At 44.6% G+C, this 21,167-nt stretch overlaps 1 long non-coding RNA gene across 1 annotated transcript; it reads left to right on the top strand.

Annotated features, from left to right (window-relative positions):
* The first annotated feature begins 7,898 nt into the window (after nt 1-7,898).
* Nucleotides 7,899-13,811, top strand: LOC120400318. Its single transcript, XR_005595723.1, has 3 exons — nt 7,899-7,972; nt 8,831-8,886; nt 13,606-13,811. It is a non-coding gene; the product is annotated as an uncharacterized LOC120400318 (long non-coding RNA).
* Nucleotides 13,812-21,167: the final 7,356 nt, after the last annotated feature.

The raw sequence follows: 21,167 nt of genomic DNA on the forward strand, positions 1-21,167 counted from the left end.
AGCTCCCGGAGCTACTAAGTTCGATTTGCATCCACACCTAGCCTAATTCGAGATAGCCATGTCGAATTTAGCGCTACTCCCCTCGTCGGGGTGGAGTACCGAATTCGAACTAAAGGGCCCTCTAGGTCGAATTAAACGGCTTCCTGGTGTGGACGGTTGAGCGGTTAATTCGAATTAACGCTGCTAAATTCGATTTAAAGTCCTAGTGTAGACCAGGCCTCAGTGATGCAGTATGGGCTCCTGAGACCAGAGTGGCTGAATTGGAGGAGCTAGGGAAGACAGAGAGATACTTAGCGGAGACTTTCCAGGACATAGTAGAACGGTCCCACACCCAGTCAGCTTTGGTGCTGTTGAGGAGGAGGAATGTCTTGGGGAAGAAAATCAAGCTGGAGTGGAGGGCAATGCTCCCATAGTTGGGACCCTCCTTCCAGATAATGTCATGGAATCCTCCTGCACTGAGGATACCCTTCCAGGGGAGGGGACCCCAGTTATTAGGAAGAGACAAGTAATAGGAATGGGGGATTTTATCATTAGAAATATAGATATTTGGATTTGTGATGACCAAGAGAACCACATGGTGAATTGCCTGCCAGGTGCAAAGATAGTGGGCTTCTTGAGACATCTAGATAGATTTATGTGCAGCACTGGGGAGGAGCCTGTGGTCTGGTACATGCAGGTAACAATCACATAGGGAAAGATAGGAGAGAGGTCCTGGAGGCCAAATTTAGGCTGCTAGATAAGAGATTAAAGTCCAGGACTTCCATGGTAGCATTCTCTGAAATGCTGCCTGTTCCATGCACAGGGCCACTTAGACTGGCAGACTACAGGTCTCAGTGCATGGATGAGACAATGGTATTGGAAGGATTTAGGTTTATTGGGAACTGGAGAACTTTTTGGGAAAGGAGGAGCTACACCTGGAAGCCATGGGAGAGGCAGTTCTTGATTTAGTCTTAAATGGAGCACAGGGTCTGGTCCAGGAGGTGAATATAGCTGAATCAATCAGTAACAGTGTCCGTGATGTAATTAAACGTACATCCTTCTAGGGGGGGAATACTAAAGAACCCACCAGTAGCTTTTAACTTCAAAAGGGGGAATTACACAAAAATGAGGAAGCTAGTTAAATGGAAATTAAAAAGAACAGTCATAAGAGTGAAATGCTTGCAAGCTGCATGGAAACTATTTAAAAGCACCATAATAGAGGCTCAAACTAAATGCATACCCCCAAATTAAAAAAAAAACAGTAAGAGGACCAAAAAATACCACTATGACTAAACAACAGAGTAAAAGAGGCAGTTAGAGGCAAAAGGGCATCCTTTAAAAAATGGAAGTCAAATCCTACTGAGGAAAATAGAAAGGAGCATGAACTCTGGCAGGTCAAGTGTTAAGGTATAATTAGGCAGTGCAAAGAAGAATTTGAAAAGCATTTAGAAAAAGACACTAAAACTAACAGCACAAAAAATAAAAAATTAAGGACTTCAGAATCAGGAAGCCTGCCAATCAATGGTATGTAACCTATCGCTTAAATCAGCCTCTGTACCAGATTACTGGAGGATAGCTAAGGTAATGGGGTTTTTTGGTTTGGTTTTTTTTTGGTTTTTTTAAGGCTCCAGATGTGATTTTGACAGTTATTGGCTGGTACACCTAACTTCAGTGCCAGGCAAATTGGTTGAAACTGTACTAAAGGATAGAATTATCAGACATAGATGAACTCGATATGCTGGGGAAGAGTCAACACAGCTTTTGTAGAGGGAAATCATGCCTCACCAATCTATTAGAATTATTTGAGGGTGTCAACAAGCATGTGGACAAAGGTGATCTAGTTGATAAAGTGTACTTGAACTTTCAGAAAGCCTTTGACAAGATCCCTCACCAAAGACTCTGAAGCAAAGTAAACAGTCATAGGATAAGAGGGTAAGTCCTCTCATAGATCAGTAACTGGTAAAAAGATAGGACACAAAGGGTGGGAATGAACGGTAAGTTTTCACACTGGAGAGGTGTAAATAGTGGGGTCCCAAAAGAATCTGTACTGGGACCTGTGCTGTTCAATATATTCATAACTGATCTTGGAAAAGGAGTGAGGTGGCAAAATTTGTAGACGATACAAAATTACTCAAGAAAGTTAAGTCCAAAGTTGACTGGGAATAGTTACAAAGGGATCTCACTAAACTGGGTGACTGGAGAACAAAATGGCAGATGGAATTCAATGTTGATAAGTGTGAGGAAATGAACATAGGAAAACATAATCCCAACTATGCATACAAAATGATGGGTTCTAAATTAGCTGTTACCGCTCGAGAAAGATCTTGGTGTCATAGTGGATTGTTCTCTGAAAACATCTCAATGTCCAGCAGCAGTCAAAAAAGCTAACAATATTAGGAACCACTAGTAAAGGGATAGATAATATGACAGAAAATATCAAATGCCACTGTACAAATCCCCACCCTGAATACTGCATACTATTCTGGTTGCCCATCTCAAAAAAGATATTTTCGAATTGGGAAAGATAGAGAGAAGGGCAACAAAAATTATTAGGGGTATGGAACAGCTTCTGTATGAGCAGAGATTAAAAAGACTGGGAGTGTTCATCTTAGAAAAGAGAGAACTAAGGGGGAATATGTTAGACGTCTATAAAATCATGAATGGAATGAAGAAAGTGACTAAGGAAGTGTTATTTATCCCTACACATAACACAAGAACCAGGGGTCACCCCATAAAATTAAAAGGCATCAGGTTTAAAACTAAAATAAGGAAGTACTTCTTCACACAACACACAGTCAACCTGTGGGATTTGTTGCCAAAAGTATAACTGGGTTAAAAAAAAGAATTACGGTAGATAAGTTCCTGGAGGATAGGTCCGGTGATGGCCACTAGCCAAGATGGTCAGGGATGCAACTCCCATGCTCTGGGTGCCCCTAAACCTCTGACTGCCAGAAGCTGGGACTGGATGACTGAGAATGGCTCACAAGATAATTGCCCTGTTCTGTTCATTCCCTCTGGGGCATCTGGCCCTGGCCACTGTCAGAAGACAGGATACTGGGCTAGACAGACCACTGGTCAGACCCAGTATAGTATGGCCATTGTTTTGTTCTTATGTATCCCTTGAACACACCCTATACCCCCCACAGACTCATACCCAGTACCCACTAAACACAGCCCATATCCCCACACACATACACACTCTGTAGTCCCACACACAGACACATACCTCATACCCCCTGCACTGTGACTCCCATACAACTTGCACACACACCTTGTACTTCAAGCCCAAACTCCCTGCAACCTCGATACACTCATATACACCATGCATACACCTCCAGAAACACCCCTCATTCACATCCTATACCCCTGCATCCCTCACATTCTGTACCCCTGAAACACAGCCACACTATACCTCCCCATACACACATACCCTCCACACACACATAATCACAGAAACCCTAAATTGTACTCTGCACATGCACATCCCATCCCCCACTGCCCGGCACACAGACCCTCTGACCCTGGTACACACAGACACACCATATCCCTGCCACCCCAGGCCTGCCAGGGCAAGTGATGCCAGGCCTGCCAAAGTGTGAGTGAAAGACAAGACCCCACAGGTCTCTGTCTGGGAATCAGAACCAAGATAGGATTACAGAGGCAGTATAGGTATGTGAACAAAATCTAAAAGAGTCAGCTCCCTCAGCTACCTATTAGAGGTAGATACAAGCTGCGCAGGATGGGGATTCACATTGTTTGGGTTTTATTCCTTGTATCCATTTGTCCATTCTCTTTCTAGTGATGGAGTGCTACACACTGGGAGCATGATGCCATCTCTTTCATAAGCGGCGAGTTCTATGGGCCCGTGGTGCCTGGGAACGAGGAATATTCCTGGCCCAGGACCCAGCTCCAGCAATGTTTGAGGCCAGGTCTCTCCCTCGGCCCTGCATTCCACCCCTGGGCACTCCCCCCCCGCCCCCACGTGTCCCCCAGGAGATTTAAAATGGCCCAGGGCCCCCACCCACCACCAGCAGTGCAGTGGAGCTGAGCGGCTTCCTTCTGGTCGCTCCACTTGGCTGCCGGCCCCCTCCTGCAGCCCTTAGGTGGGATGGGTCTGTGCCTACATGCGCTGCTTCCGCCCCAAGCACCCCTGCAGCCAATAGGAAGCTGTGGGAGCAGTGCCTGGGGGTAGCAGCGCATGGAGGCTCCCTGGCCCGCCCTGCCTAGGAGCCCCAGGTAAGCGTCACACCCCACCACCCCTTTCCCACACACCCGCTTCCACCCCCAAACTCCCTCCCAGATCCTGCACCCCCTCCCTCTGCACTCCCTCCCATCCCCAAACTCCCTCCCAGAGCCTGCACCCCCACCCCCAGCCCAGAGCCTGCACCCAAACTCCATCCCAGAACCTGCACCCCTCCCCCCATCCTGTACCCCTACCCCCTCCCGCAGCCCGGAGCCTGCACCCAGCACCCAAACTCCATCCCAGAGCCTGCACCTCTCACCCCCTCCTGCATACCCACCCCTTGCCCCAGACCAGAGCCTGCACTCCAGACCCTCTCCCAACCCAAACTTCCTCCCAGAGCCCAACCTCTCCCCCCTTCTGCACCCAAACTCCCTCCCAGAGCCTGCACCCCTCCTGCACCCCAATCCCCTGCCCCAGCCTAGTGCCTGCTCTCCAGACCTCCTTCCCCCACCCAAACTCCCTCACAGAGCCTTAGGCAGGCGGGGGGGTGGCGTTTGGGGGGGCGGGCTCTGGGCATTCTGGGCACCACCAAAATTTCTACAAACCTGCCGCCCCGATCTCTTCTATCACCACCCAGGGTTAGATATTTTTACCTCATCACTTTTTGATTAAAAGACTTGTGTCATTCCTGATAATGCAATTTGGACAGTGGAGAAGAAGGTGTTTCTTCTTGATCCCTTTGGTTGTAGTCACTACTCATCTTTGTTTCTCCGTAGTTTCCATCTCTAGTTTATGTTCACTGGTTCTGTATTTGGTGAGAATGTCTTGTACCTTTGCACATTTTATTGCAATGGGATAGTCTGCTAATGTGGGATCTGTAGCAGTCTAGGTTGTTGTTTTTTATTTGGTCTTCCTAGTATTTGTTTCTTGGTTGTTTAGATGTCTAGTGTCTTGGTCATTTTTCAGTTGACAGCAGAGTTGCTTGCTGCATTGGTCAGAAAGTTGGTGTTGTTGAGCCCAGGAAGTGATATATGAATGGATCGTGCTTTCATGTGGGTTTAAGTTTTCATTCTCTGGTGCTTTGTGGTGGAGTGAGCATGCGCTGCTTTGGCTGAAAAGACACTAAACATTCAGGCTTCATCTACCCTAGAGATCTGCGCTGAGATTTTGTTCTGTGCCTCCAGGATGTACAGCACAGAATGCAGAGCCCAGGGGGTTGGTGGGTTTCAGGCCACCCTTGCACCCCTCTAATTCTGGACTGCTAATTCTGGGCCAGTAAAGCTCCCCCTTTTCCACACAACAACCCCCCTGACATAAATTAGATAAGTTGATTTAGCTGCCCCTGCTGCTAGCTCAGAGTTACATTCTGAGCCAGCAAAGCTGCTTTGATAAAGAGACAGATCTGTGAGGGATAGAAATAGGAGGCGGAGAAATTTCTGGAGAGGGCTTTCTAGGGGAAATTGCTATTCAGCTGACTAAATCCCTCTAATCTCCCAAGGGGCTGGGGTCAGTGGGGCCTCTCCCAAGCACACATCTCCCTGACCCCCACCCCGACTCCAAAACACACACGTTGTTTGGAGAGCATCTTGCATAGGTGATAGTATGAACCAGTTCATAGATATACGGTAGGCATTTTATCTTTGAGTTGTTTAGCGGGAGTCCTGGATGTGGAAATTGTTCCAAAAGGGTTGATAGATCAGTGGCATATATATTGGAAAGAGTATGGTTGGGGTTACATCCTTGTTTGCTCTCTCTTAGACAGCTGCTTATTTTTAATGATGCCCTATGTTTTTCCACCAAAGCCATATCGTGATAATTTAAGGGTCAGTCCTGAGGGTCAAACTGAGTCAAAAGCAGTTTCTTTGTCTATCTATGAAGTTGGCAAGTATCTTTGTTTGTTTGTTTTACGTTTGTTCCTGATCAAATGTAAGGTAAACATGTGACCAGTGGTTCATTTCTCAGGGAGAAATCCAATTTGACTGGCAGGAATACATTCTTGTTAGTCAGATAGTGCATTATTAGCATGCATGCTAGTGAGATGGTTTGGTGGTTAGCATGCCTGCCACACACTTCAGAGACCTGAGTTTGTGTCCCTGCGGTGCTGCAGACTTTGTGTGTGACCTGGGGTCAGTTTGTTAGTTCCCCATCTGTAAAACAGCAATAAATATTTCTTCCCTACTTTCCGGGGTTATTGTAAGGATGAATACGTTCGATTGTGGCGCTTACATATTACAGCAATGGGTGCCTACAGTAATAACTACCTAATAAAAGGACAATCTATTTTAAGGATGCTAGAGGTGTAAATGCAAACACAGATTCCTCTATAGCTATTTGGACTGAGGACATTTTTTGTGTATTTAGTTCATCCGACCATTATCTCAGAGAAATCTCTGGACTGGAGTACCATCCTGAGAACATGAAAGCATGATCAGGTCATCTGAATGAACAGGCAGATACCCCCTCCCACAAACCTCATATGAACTCTTCATACCCCCCATATTCCATGCACTCACGGGCATGTCAGTACATCCTATATGCACCACATGCACACACCCAATATTTATCAGAAAGCACTATCATATATGTAACCCAAATCCTCCCACACACAACACAGGCACCCTATATGCACCCCCATACAATCTCCATATACCCCTTTCCACATGCTCCTTTTACATCCCATACATGTGCACCCCACATAAAGAACATATGCATGCTTCATACATGCACATACATTACATCCCCTCTAGCTGCTAACCCACAGAGAACAGCCCCATACTGTTCTCAGCTAATGGCATTACTTCTTCAACTCAACTAGTAGAGGACTGTGCTTTGGTGTTGAAAGTTCCCTTCTGCTGACCACTGAAGGGAAAAATTAAATATGTGTTCCCTATAAACCCCAGCACATCCATACTCTATACCTTCTATAGGTATATGCATACTGTACACTCCCTCTCTAGTGCATAGGGAGTTTCCCTCTCTGCCTTTGAAGAAAATCCTCCATCTAATTTATATATTTTATTTTTAAATCAAGAAGACAATGTATCCTCTTCGCTGAGGTTCAGGGATAGGAAAAGGAATACAGTGAGAAGATGTGGGAGGCAGGGCTGGGAAAGATATTTCTGGGGTTGGGCATGTGGATTCTGGGGGCCATTGATGTCAGCTAGGAAGCGAGAGAGACAAAAGTTCAAAACAATTCCCTGCAGCTGGGAACACCATGGCCTGCTTCCAAGAGGGGCTTCACATCTGGGAAGAAACTGCCTGCGGGTAATTGAGTTTGCTAGAGTTGCCTCTCTAATTAATAAGTGATTTGACTTGGAGATTGGAAATAATAGTTGAAATGATGGCATAAGCACAGGGCATTGGGGCTGCTGCTGCACTATTAAGAAAGGCCTTTCCTGCAAAATCTAATGACACTATATGGCAGTTTGAGGAATGTGAAGTTGTTTGCCCAGGAGACCAGCAATGTGATAATATTGGCATATAACCTTCTAGTATTTGAGTAATTAGTTGCTTAGCTACTTTGGATAGGTCATTATTTTGCAAACTGGAAACATTTGCAAGTGGTGATATTTTCCTCCTCTATGGTGAAAGAGCTAAACCTGTTCTGGCAGCGTTCAACTCCTAGAAATATATATGCATAAATTGTTTCTAATGAGACCATCTGCCTTTTATAGCCCCTTTGGAACTAAATAGTACCCAAAGACCACTCTGTCTTTTAGATAGCTGTGGTCAGAAAGCCTGCTCATGCCAGTAAAAGTATATAGGATTTTACAGATAAAGTAGCTATTTTTATTCCTACAATTCTAGAAGGTTTGTATGTGTCATACTACTCATGTTTATTAAAATTATTAGAAATCACTGGCCCAAATCTCTTTAGAGACAGTATCTAGTTACTACTCTGCTAAATTAGGTAGTATCTCAAAGCTAGCACACATTCTGATAGTTCAGTTATGGGGGGGAGCTTTTTTAAAGCTTCTTTATTATCTCAATATGTCTCTTTATAAATGAAATGCTTTGTTTTAAAGGGACACTCCATTTAAAAATCATGGCCCAAATTTTCAAAGTGGGCTCCTAAAATTAGGTGCTTAAATTTAGGCACCAAAATAAAAGTAGCCTGATTTTAGGAGGTGCTGCCTATCTGCAGTTCCCATAGAAGGCTATGCCATTCCTCTGCAGTCAATTGGGAGCTGCAGGTGCTCAATAGCTCTGAAAATCAGAGGTGCCTAAATATGGCTTTAGGCACCTAACTTTAGGGAACCAAATCTGAAAATTTTGAACATGATTTAAAAAAAAACACTTTTCTTGACTTGTGTTCAGAACTGTCTACCTGTGAATACAGACATAATTTCAAAGCTTACCACTCACATTGTTTGTCTAGTTTCTGCATTTCCCTTGGCTTGAACAATTAAAATAAATTAGTCAGTTTTACTTTTGTTTACAGTTCATTTTTAGTGATTTTCACATACAAGTTCTTACTCAGTAACAGAGATGTAATGTTACAAAGAAGGGTGTTTATTTGTAAAAAGCTTCCACTGGATATTTTTGTTTTTTAAATTGTGTAAATGTTTGTATTGATCTTAGCGTTTACAAAAGGTTATTTTTATAAAACTTAAATTTTGGTCTAAATTATACTTGTACAATATCTCTCTCTTTCAACATGCTTTGCAGTTTTCCTTGGAGAAGATATCCATTGTATGTTGGCTGTATCCTAGAGAGATGATCTGGTAAGTAGAAAGTAAACATGTTGCACATTTTTTTCAGAAGCTCAGAGAAGTTAACGAAGCTTGCCAAGGGCAAAACACCGTACTTTCATTTAGATACATAAAACAATGCATTATCCTGGTAACTTGAATAAACATGGCATCTAGTTTATTTGTATCAGAATGCAAGTATCTTTGATTGGTTGGTTAGATGTCGTACACTGTGTCTGGTATTTTTCTTAAATCTCCTTTCCTCCCATTTCCCCACATTGTATTACCATTGCTTCTGCTCCACTGGTGGTAACAAAATTGGAAGCATCAGTGGCTGGATTACTGTAATTCGCTGCATCTGAAGCTGAATGGGAAGACAATGCACTGGCTCCAACTGATACAGAATGCAGCTGCCCACCTCCTCCCTGGCCTAGGCCCACTGTGAGCAGGTCAGGCCCGTGCTCAAATCCCTCCACTGGCTCCCCGTCAGCTTCTGATGCCAGTTTAAGGCCTTGGTCCCAATCTTCAAAAGCTATTAATGGCTAAAACCCCAGCTACATTAAAAATGGAATTTCAAGCAACAAACCACTGAGACAGTTGTGTTCCTCTAGGACAAGATCACAAAGCCCAGGACACAGCACGTGCGAGCTGGGGACAAAGCATTCTCTGTTGTGGGGATCTGGCTATTAAACAAACTTCCACAAGAGATTAGGCAAATCCAGAGTCTGACCATCTTTAGAAAATGCTGCAAAACCTTCCTCTGAAAAACCTTTTCACCATTGCAAGTATGATACTCGCACCATTGATAGGCCCTTTTACCCAGACACTGTCTCACCAAAAAAAAAAAAAAATTAGCCTTTGAAACAAATACATCAACCAACCCACAAATAAATACATAAGTAAAAACCAGGCAGAGTTTGTTTGTTTTTACCCCAAAAAGAGAAGTTCCAAAGACTCCATGAAGTCCACTAAGGACTTCACTATTGCTATCCATTTTATATGTGAAGAGCCCAAATACTATGGTGATGGGTGCAATCTAAAACCCTAAGATAGATAGGTAGTATAGATAGATCAGCATCTAACTGCTCAGATCATGTATAGATGACCCAGTGGTCATTTGTGGCCTGTCTACACTAGTGCTACCACCAATGAAACTGTAATTAAAGGGACATTTTTAGAAAAATGATAGCGTAGACAAAGCCATAAAGTCCACTTCTGGATTATCTCTATTAAAAGAGAGATGCAGACACTGCTAGGTATGGAAATGCACAAAAGTGGGTTTTACGTGGATGATTAGTAGGTCATCTTCCTTGAGTAAGTCGGATAGTTCTGTGATACTCTGTGTTGTATTAAATATTACCTGCCAGGTCATGTTAATTAACATTCCATCTGTCATAACGCAGCAGGATGGTGAACGGAGGGTGGAAAGATAAACACTTTTCATATTCACTGCCTGCTGCTAATTAGTGTAGTTTATAAAAAAAAAAAGGGGGGGGTGTTGGTGCTGGGGTGGAGAGAAGGAGCTTAGCAGTAACTGAGCTTCCGTGAGTGAGTCGGGTATTTCTAGCACACCCATGATTAATTCAAAACTTTAGACACTGAGCCTGGTGTAGTCTAGTCTTACTTATGGAAGGGTGGTAGCCATTCTACAGTTGAGGCTGAAGGTAGCTTCCCATCATAAGTCTGAATTTTCAGTCCTTCCCCCACCTCAGAAAGAAATGGCTCTCCTTGAAATTTCACTTGCCATATTTCATTCCAGAGTAGAATTTTACTGGACAGTCTGGTAAACGCCAAATAAAGGAGTTTTAAAGTTAGTGTTTAAAAAAATTACCTCACCAACTTTTTTTGGCTGATATTAACTCTAGAACAGCTTGGCCTAGATGTGTGGTGGGGGGGGGGGAAGGAGAGCGAATGCTAATGAAGGTTTGCGATTCCCAGTTCACATAGACATATCTGCTATAGCTTGACTGGAGCTAGTGTGCTGAAAGTAGTGTAGCTGGCATAGCGTGGGCAGCAGGTAAATATTTGGACAGCTAGCCCGAGCCGCTACCCCGGCTACACTGCTAATTTTAGCACACTAGCTCTAGCAGAGCTGGCATGGGTACACCCATGAGAGCTAGGAATCACAGCTCCCAGCTCAAATGGAGACATCCCCAAAATTATATTTGAGTGATGCTACAAGGTAGACTGAGAGTGAGTGACAAAAGATTGGCAGTGGGAAACAGGCTGGATCCCTTAGCTCAGAGGTGGGCTAACTACAGCCCACAGGCCACATCCAGCCCGCGAGACTGTCCTGCCTGGCCCCCGAGCTCCTGGCCCGGGAAGCTAGCCCCCGGCCCCTCCCCTGCTGTCCCCCCTTCCCTGCAGCCTCAGCTCGCTCACTCCACTGCCGGTGCAATGCTCTGGACGGCAGGGCTGTGAGCTCCTGGGGCAGTGCAGCTGCAGAGCTGAGGCCTGACCTGGTGCTCTGTGCTGCATGGTGGCAGCGGTGGTGTGGCCCAGCTCCAGCCAGGTGGCGTGGCTGTAGCACCACCAGCCACCGGTGCTCCCGGATGCATGGTAAGAGGGCAGGGAGCAGGGGGGTTGGATAGAGGTCAGGGGAGTTCGGGGTGGTGGTCAGGGGGAGGGGGTATGGATATGGGTCGGGGTGGTTGGGGGGGAACAGTGGGATTGATTGGAGGCAGGGGTCCCGGGAGGGCAGTCAGGAAGGAGGGGGGTTGGATGGGGCAGCAGGGGGCAGTCAGGGGCAGAGGTTCCATGGGCAGTCAGGGGACAGGGAGAAGGAGTGGTCGGATGGGGCAGGGGTCCCGGGAGGGCCGTCAAGAATGAGAGGAGGGGTTGGATGGGGTGGTGGAGGTCCGGGGAGGTCAGGGGACAGGGAGCGGGGCTGTGTGGATGGGACGGGGGTCCCAGAGGGGCCATCAGGGAACAGGGGGGGTTGGATGGGGCAGGAGTCCGGGGGGGGGCAGATAGGAGGTGGGGGCTGGGCCACAACCCCCTCCCCTAACCAGCCCTCCATACAATTTATGAAACCAATACGTCTCTCAGGCCAAAAAGTTTGCCCGCCCCTGCCTTAGCTGTTCATTTCCAGACAACAGGATTTTTTAATGGTGCAGTATTGTTTTAAAAATGGAGCATATTGATTGTGGTTGTAATTGCTAGCTGAATTCCATCAAAACACACTTTCAATGTAATTATTTTTTAAAAGTATTTTTTGTTTCTGAACACACTGTAAATATCAGCATGGTTGGCCTGCTGCAGAAATGTACCTTAATGTGTTTGAAGGCCATCCATACACATGCACAATGCCACAAATATTGCCATCCGGTTTGGAAACCAGAACTGCTGGGATCAGAGAGAGACTTCTCTTGCAGCTTTTGCCATGGTTCCAGATTGACTTTGCTACAACACAAAACGGCAGTAATTTTGTTTTGCACCTTTTATTTTTAAATTAGAGAGGGGAGGAATTCACACTTTGATCAAGAAAAGAGGCTAACTCTCAAAATAAATCGACCTGTGCAAATTGTTTCATTTACATTTAGCACATTATGGGCAAAGTAACTGTTATAGACACTGATGAAATAAGGGCACCCAGAAGCTGGGAGGAAAAATTAAAAATAAAAGCTCATGAGAAAACCCCAGTAAATAGATTTGAAGGCCCGAAGGTGTTAGCTCGAGACAGTTGGAACTAGATTTTCCTTTACAGAAAATGGGCTACCTGCAGTCTTCTACCCCCTCCACATCTATCATCAGTAATTGTGTCGTTAAGACAGGGGTGGGAAAACTATGGCCTGGAGGCCGCGTCTGACCCTTCAGACATTTTAGTCCGCCCTCAAGCTCCCGCTGGGGAGCAGGGGCTGGGGCTTGCCCCTCCGGCGCTCCATCCGGGGAGTGGGGTCAGGGGCTTGCCCCACTCCGCGTGTGCTGTGGCTCCACATGGCTCCTGGAAGCAGCAGCATGTCCCCACGCCGGCTCCTACGTATAGGGACAGCCAGGGGGCTTCGCACGCTGCCCCCGCCCCAAGCGTCGCCCCTGCAGCTCCCGGTGGGCTGGAACCACGGCCAATGGGAGCTGCAGGGGTGGCACCTGTGGACGGGGCAGCACACAGAGCTGCCTGGCTGCCCCTCTGTGTAGGAGCTGCTTGAGGTCCGCACTGCCTGAAGCCTACACCCCTGAGCCCCTCCTGTGCCCCAACCTCCTACCCCAGCCCTGATCCTCCTCCTGCCCTCCAAACTCCTCAGTCCCAGTCCAGAGCACCCTCCTGCACCCCCCCACCCTCTCATCCCCAGCCCCACTCCAGAGCCTGCACTCCTAGCCGCAGCCCTCACCTCCCGCACTCCAACCCCCTGCCCCAGCCTGGAGCCCCCTCCCGCACCCTGAACTCCTAATTTCTGGTCCTACCCCAGAGCCCACACCCCCAGCCAGAGCCCTCACCCCTTCCTGCACCCCAACCCCCAATTTTGTGAGCATTCATGGCCCACCATACAATTTCCATACCCAGATGTGGCCCTCAGGCCAAAAAGTTTGCCCACCTCTGAGTTAAGACAAAGGCAGACTGAGGTTGCAAACAGTCAGGTGGCATTTATTAAGAGTAACAATAACAGGCTAGGACTCCCTGCAAATTAAGATAACACAATAACAGCTCGGTTGTTAACACCAATGATGTAAATGGGAGTGAACCCCACAGCCCCAAACCTTATACACAATGAGGAACACAGGACTAAACAAGAAGGACTATACCATATCTTGCAGACATTGGACAGGAGAACAGGAACACAGACGAGAACCAGGATCCGAGGGACAGGTGGCAGGAACAGGAACACAACAGGAACCAGACCTCAGGAACTTCAGTGACAGGTAAGTAGATCTTCAGTATGTTGTCTTCTGTCTTCTATTCTCGATCTTGTCATCCTGCATGCTGAATGTGAATGCTGTCTCACGTGATGATGGAATAGGTGAGTGGAAGTAAATTAAGGGAACCTTGGTAGATGTTACTGGTTCACCTCAGTCCTAATCCCTCAGGGCTCTAGCTAATAGCAGGACTGGTGCACTGTGGGAGGGCTTCTATGCCTCACTGGGATGACCTACTTCCATATCATCCAGAGACACAGAGCGCCTCTCAGAGGGTGACACTCCCTTATATGCATTCTCTGTTGCTAGACTGATTCTACTGCCACGAGACACTATCTTTCCCGCCTTTTCCTTGTTTTGGCGCCAAACTCCAAAAACAGCGCCAAAAGTTGAAGGAGAAGGGACGCCAAGATGGAGGACAGGTTGTCCTTTTACCAGTCCAAAATGGCAACTATGTACAATTAATAAATGGAACCTTTCCTACCCAACAAAGGGTCCACTGAAATCATCTAGTCTGAGCTCCGGCCTAACATAGGACATAGGACTTCCCTGAAATAATTGCTTTTTGCACATAGCTTGGACGTGGGGCTAGCCCATGCAGTGTTGTCATAAATGTACAGCATATGAAAAGTCAAAAAGTGTGACTGAGGGAGATGTGATGCTGCTGCAGCTTTATCATTCATTCATTCTAACTGGGATTTGTGCATGTTAAGAGGGGCTTTACCTTTTAAAGACAGTTAAAGCAGGTGAACATAAGATCATAAATACAGGGTGAAATCCTAGCCCCTTTAAAGTTAATGGCAACATTCCCACTGAGTTCAGTGGGGCCAGGATTTCACTCAAGGGAACATTATCTATGGACAAGAGACACTTGCCATCAGAGAAAGTGTTTAGCACCCTTTTCAAAAAGAAGGAAGAAATGTGAGAACTCCCTCAAGACAAACCATTTCATCCACTTCAGTAGGTTTAGGCACTGAACAGTGGAATCCAAATTTGAGGGGTAATTGCTATCTCTTGGTATTTCAGAGGTATACACAGCAAGTATTAATTTTGACTTCCTACCATCTCTACTGCCTACCAGAAAATATTTACTGAAGTGTCTGTAACATCGTATATTCTGGGAAGTTAATAATATAAACGTTTTTTAGAAAATATTTCTCTCTTATATGGTGCTACAGACAGGTTGGCAGTCTTACACTGAAGGAAGTATAATGAATACTTCTGAGTAACAGGATGGCTGTGGCTGTATACTTCTGGCAGGTAATATGATGCAAGATTACAGTTCTACACTTCAGCAAGCACTGGATGCTCATTGTCTTAGTGAGTCCTATACAGTGTCATCTGAATACCAGAAGGTGAATTCCTGAAATTAAACAGACATCATGGAATGTTAAAATTGTCTTCATCTAACACCTTTTGTATTAAGTCCTATTTTCCAGGCAGTAGATAAACCAAAATGGCCTATGTACTTAGATAGTCATCAAGTTGTGGACAGATAAAGCAAAGCAATCACAATCTGGCTAGCAGCATTAATGGGTGAGTGTCCTTAGAATCAGCTTTTTTAAACCTTTCACTAATAATTTTTACTTATATTCAACCAAATACATTATGTAAGAGCATTGTGTATAGGGTGCTTCATTTCCCCTCCTTCACCCAAGCCTCTTTTGCATATGTGCAATACATATGTCAACTTTTCCAAAAATAAAATTATGTTGCTCTCTAGCATCCCTGATAGGTTCAAAGCTGGAGAGTGTGTGTCATGACCCCTCACCTGCCAATGCTGGCAACATTTGCAGATTTATTTTTAAATTCTAAAAACAGCCAAACCCCCATTAAATCATAGCATCAAAATATTGCATAAAATAAACCCTTTATAAAATAAAGTAGCTTGCAACTATTCTTCACTTTTATCTCCATCATGATATTGTCAGTGTTTTCAGTGTTTCTCCTACAAATTCTTCAAGAATTTTTCATCCTCTTTAAGATGTTTGTCTTTATTCAAAGACTCTTTTCTTTTTTGATTTGTCCCTTCTCCCCTAACTATTTTTTTCTTTGGTGTTTTCTCTGTTTTGCCCTTTCCCTTCTAATGGAGTTTCTCCTTCCCCAGACCAGTGTTCCCTCCAGACTCCCATGAGCACCCTGGGCCTCTTGTGATGGAGGCCAGAGTGTGATCACCTTCTACAAGCAGATAGTATTTTGAAGAGTGAATGGTTGACAGTGGATTTGAGGGTGTCATCCTCCAAATGCTGATCAGTGCAGCCCTTAGTATGGAAGTACTTACCCTGACGTCTCATAATTTGCGACTGCCTTACAGCTTCCATGTTTGGTAGGAGATGTGTCCTTAGCTTTTTCTCTTGCTCCAACTGCACTGTCCCTCTGAAGCTAGCAGTCTACCAAAATACACTGGGCACCAAGCTTGAACTGACATTATTGACTGCTACTTGTCCAGAGGCAGGTCCCTGGCTTCTCCCTGGTTCTAAGGTGGATCTTTCTTTTTCTCCATGTTCCTTTTACCATTGTAGATATAGAGAATTCACAATTGCTTTCCCCATTGTGTTAATAAAAGAGCACCAAATCTGTTCATTTAATAATTCACCATTATCTGAACAGATTCCAGTTGGCTCTTTAGACTCTCAGTTTCCCATGGGACTTTGTGGATAGCAAAGAATCTATAAAACACATTATTTAAAAACATACATGCTCACACCCACCATCAGCATTGGTAACTGTACCATAACTGCTCTTTTGCTTGTTTTGCTCAGACTGCCTGTCAGCACCCCTGCTTCTGAAGCAGTGTAGCTGGTGCAACTACCCCTTTAAGAGCTGCAGCCTCTTACAGCTGCCTCCTCTTTGAGGCTATACTCTCCCTCCTCCAGACCTTTGATTCTTTCTCTGCAGGATGTCAGCTGTCCTCCTTGTCGCCTCTCTTCAGTGGGATGGCCTCCTTTGCTCTTACAGTGATAAGAGGTTTTGGTTTTTTCTCTCTAATATACCCTCTAAGAGGCTGTTACTGCTCTCTGCATTTTTCTGATTTATACCTGCATTTATTTTATTTCTCTTCAGGTCACACTGCCTTTCTTTCTTCACACAAAGCCATCCAAAAGAGCTCAGCTATAATACAGTTACAACTAATAATATTCTGCTGGCTAAATGAAGCAGTGTTCAGTCTACCCCTTACATCACAGGAACTAACTGGTATTTAGCATAGGCAAAAAATGCTAGTCTAAGATTTACTTGTGACTTTATTTGTTTAAGTGGCTTCCTTAATTCATTATTTCCAGGGAATTGTCAAACTAAGGAAGTGCATGCCCTGTCTGACACTAATTCTGATTCCATTAGCAAACACTTGTCACATGTTACATTGACAGGTAAATCCTAGAATGGAGTTTGTTATACTAAATGTCTTCTAGCTGACCCTTGAGCTCTGTGGTTGTACTGTGATTGGTTCTGTTTCAGAAACAATGGACCATCAGGCTTGGAATGCCTCACTTTCCCAGTCTGAACAGTGGCAGCACTTTTTGCTCAAGAACAGAGTACGGCAGCAGCAGATTCACATGGCCATGATGTAGCTATGGTGGTGCACAGAATGGACTTCCATCTTGGCAAGGGTCAGTATGGGAGGATTTAGATTTCATAAATCTGTCAAAATTGCATCTTCCAGCCAGGGGCGGCTCTAGGGATTTTGCCGCCCCAAGCACGGCAGGCAGACTGCCTCCGGCGGTTTGCCTGCAGAGGGTCCACTGGTCCTGCGGCTTCTTGCCTGGAGCCGCCCCTGCTTCCAGCCTAGGTCATGCTAGGCCTTCTACTTTGCTTCCCTGGGCCTCTTCTGCACATGGGGCATGACCCCACCACTGCAGTCATCTTGTTCAGGATCATCTAAATATCTCCTCATTTGTGACAATATCAAACCAACGGATGGTGAGAATACACCATAACTGTTGACAGTGAACATTGTTTAATTTACTCTCCTCAGCTGTTTTTAATGGCCATGTTTCTGCTCTGCTCCATATAACAGAGTTGTCATCACTACTGCACTGAACTCTCATATCTTATGAGCACTCATATCTTAGTTGTCACATAGACATCCCACCACCCAGAGGCCTTTGAAGAGTCTGAAATATTATTGATGCAAGACCAATCTGATGTGTGACTTCAGATATAGAACCTTCTGCTGTCAGCTGACTACCCAGATAAATAAAACTATTAATCCGCTCAGAGTCATTGCCAGCTACATGCAGTGTTGGCAGGTCATTCATTTCCATTTTGTAGGGGGCATGCATATCTTTGGTTTGATCACCATTGATCTTAAGTCCCATAGATTCTGCAGTTTTCGCAGCTCTTCCAGCTGTAGTTGGTCTCTTCAAGTAAGGCAATACCATACACATACACAAGATCCTTAAAATTATAAATGTCCACCTCCTACTTTGGCCTCAATCAGATTTGTCATCAAATAGTCTATTAGAACATTAAATAATGTAAGTGAAAGAATGCATCCCAGACATACTCCTGATTCTACTGAGAACCCGTCTGTAATACATCCCTTGACCCATACCCAGCTAAGTTACTGTGAGAGAGTTCCTCTCCACTACTCACATTAAGTCCTCTGGCACACCAGACTGGCATAGCAGCTTCCAAAGTCCTGGTCAATGCACTGTATCAAAAGTGGCTGCAAAGTGTATAAAAGCTTCTTTTTGTCGGTCTAGTCATTTCTCAGTAACATTCTGCAGAGCATACATAGCATGGACTGTAGATCGACTTGTGTGGAAACCACACTGGTTATCTCTCAGTTTTGGGTTGAGACACTATTTCAGTCAGTTCAGTAGTATGAGCATAAATACCTTCCTTGGGACTGACAGCAGCACTATTCATCTATAATTTTTTTTTTAAAGGGATGATGCAGTCCCTTATCCAATCTTCTGGAATGTGACCTGTTTCCCATATTTTTAAGACAGCTCTATGAAGCCAGTGAACTAAATTCAGGCCTCCACTCTTTAGCAATTCTGATGACATTTTGTCACTACCAGGCGCTTTATCATTTTATAACTGTTTGACTGCAAGCATCACTTCCTCTGATGTTATTGGTCTATTTTCTGCTGGATTCATTTTTGGATTAAGTGGTAAATTTACATCTTGGTGGGGATCTGTTCATTAATTCACAAAAGTGTTCATCCAGTACTTAAGTTGTGCATCAACAGCCTGGCAGTATTCTTCATTTTTGTCCTTAACTGGCAGAAACCGTAAGAATGGATGCCCAATTAGCACCTTCAGAGTCTCAAATACACATTTCTGGTCATGTCTTTCAGAGACTTCTTCCACCATACTATTTCACCATTGATTATGATCATTCTGACAGGTCCTCTTGGCTGCTTGTTCAAGACATTTATTTTCTTCTACTGACTCAAATCTGAGCTTATTGTGCATCCATTGTGCACACACTTCTTTTTCCTCTCCCGCAGTTAGATGGTATCATCTGTAATCCAACGTTGCTTTTTCAGTTTTCTTAGTCCCAGCTGTCCTCCAGCAATCTCTGCAATAGAATCCTGAAATAAAGTCCACTCTTCCTCTGGCGTGGACAGCTAGTCACCTACTTTAGAATATTTGTTGGAACTCTCTACTGCATAACTATTAGCAATCATTTAATCATGAAGCATATCAACACTGAAGTGTTTCTATGCAACTGATACCCATCTCTGGAACTTTATTAAACAGAACATCACTGTTGCTATTAGGAGTCTATCAGATTCCAGAGCAAGGTCACTACTACTAAACACATGTACATCCGGGATGACTTTAATCAAGGGCTTCCAAACTAGAATGTGATCCAAGGTTGCATTTTGTCACCCAATGGATATCCGAATGTATTCTTATGACAATTCTTGTGCTGGAACCAGGCAGCTATTAAAAATAGTCCGTGTGTGGAAGCAAATTCTGTAGATGCACACTACTATGTGATCTCAGACTCACAGACTTTAAGGTCAGAAGGGACCATCATGATCATCTAGTCTGACCTCCTGCTCATTGCAGGCCACACAACCTCACCCAGCCCACTACTATAATAGACCCCTAACCTCTGGCTGAGTTACTGAAGAGCTCAAATAATGATCTAAAGACTTTGAGTTACAGACAATCCATCATTTACGCTAGTTTAAACCTGCAAGTGACCCGTGCCCCATGCTCTCTTCTGCTCAGCTCTGTGATCCCAGTACCAGTTCATATCTAGTTCTGTTATGGACAGTTCTTGAATTCACATCTCCTTAAGGTTTAGATGACAATATGAAGTTAGGGTGACATTCTAGTTACACCACCTAACATGACACAAAAAGTATCTTTTCCAGCATCAAGCCTTGCATCATGTGGCACATATCTGCTAATAACTACCTTGTGTCCTATTTTCAACCTGAAAATGGCAGCTATTATGCATGGAGAATAAGCCTGACAAGCCAGTTGTGCAGGTTGCACCCTCAGGGACAAAACCAGAGCAACTGCAATGTGTCCATCAGCTGTATCACAGGCATGCAGTAATCAAAAGTTCTGACCACTATGAGTCAGAGTTGTGCTCTCAATGTTCAAATTCCACCATGTCTCCTGCACACCACAGTCATTGTTCCACCGCTCTTAATGATTGAACATTCCACAATCCCATTTTCAGATACTGACGTTGCTGAAGACGTAAACATACACTCTTTATATCAGATGTTTTCCCTCCTCCCCCACCATCATCATATAGTCCAACTCCTCTACATATCACAGAACAGATTAATCTTGGAGCTTAGTTCTGCTGTGAGTAGCAGATAAAACTGCCAAAGCAGATAAAGCAGGTGAAACCACTTAAGTTTTATGTCCATTTTTTCCAACGTTGTCTGGGCTTGGAACCGGCACTAGGAATACGGAACTCAGTGGTTTGGTTCCAGACCAGAGTAGAGCTACTGGAAAACCGCCATTACGTCTGTGCAGGCTACTAACCATTTGTAGCTCTCACGTGGATTTTGTGCAGGAGTAATACAGCAGTGAGCCACAGACCCACTGAGATTCTTCTAAAACCAAGCGCCATTAGAAACAATCCACTTTTATGCCTAAAAGTTAAATATTTTGAAATGTGTACAAAAGCTTTTGTGGCCTGCAGCCGATATGCGAAGTAGCCCTGGATTTTATCGTGCATATATTCATATCTTCATATTAAAGAATACATTCAAAATAATGAAAATTAGACTTGACTTTATACGCGTTCTATAACAAAATAAATTGAGGGGAATGTGTTAACTTTTGTTTAATTTAACTTTGCCAACTTTCAAGTCAAATCTCAAGCACCCATAAGGTTTTAGAAAATGTTTAATCTAGCTCAGACAATTTCCTGTACTCCCTTACTGGACCACCCCATTTTCTGAAATGCTGCCAAATCGTCTTACTTACTCGATGGCTCCAGCTTGCTATTCTTTCACAATTTCTTGTGTACTCTAACCTCC

The sequence above is a fragment of the Mauremys reevesii genome, linkage group 1 (genome assembly GCF_016161935.1).
Source record: "Mauremys reevesii isolate NIE-2019 linkage group 1, ASM1616193v1, whole genome shotgun sequence".
Classification (NCBI taxonomy): Eukaryota; Metazoa; Chordata; order Testudines; family Geoemydidae; genus Mauremys; species Mauremys reevesii.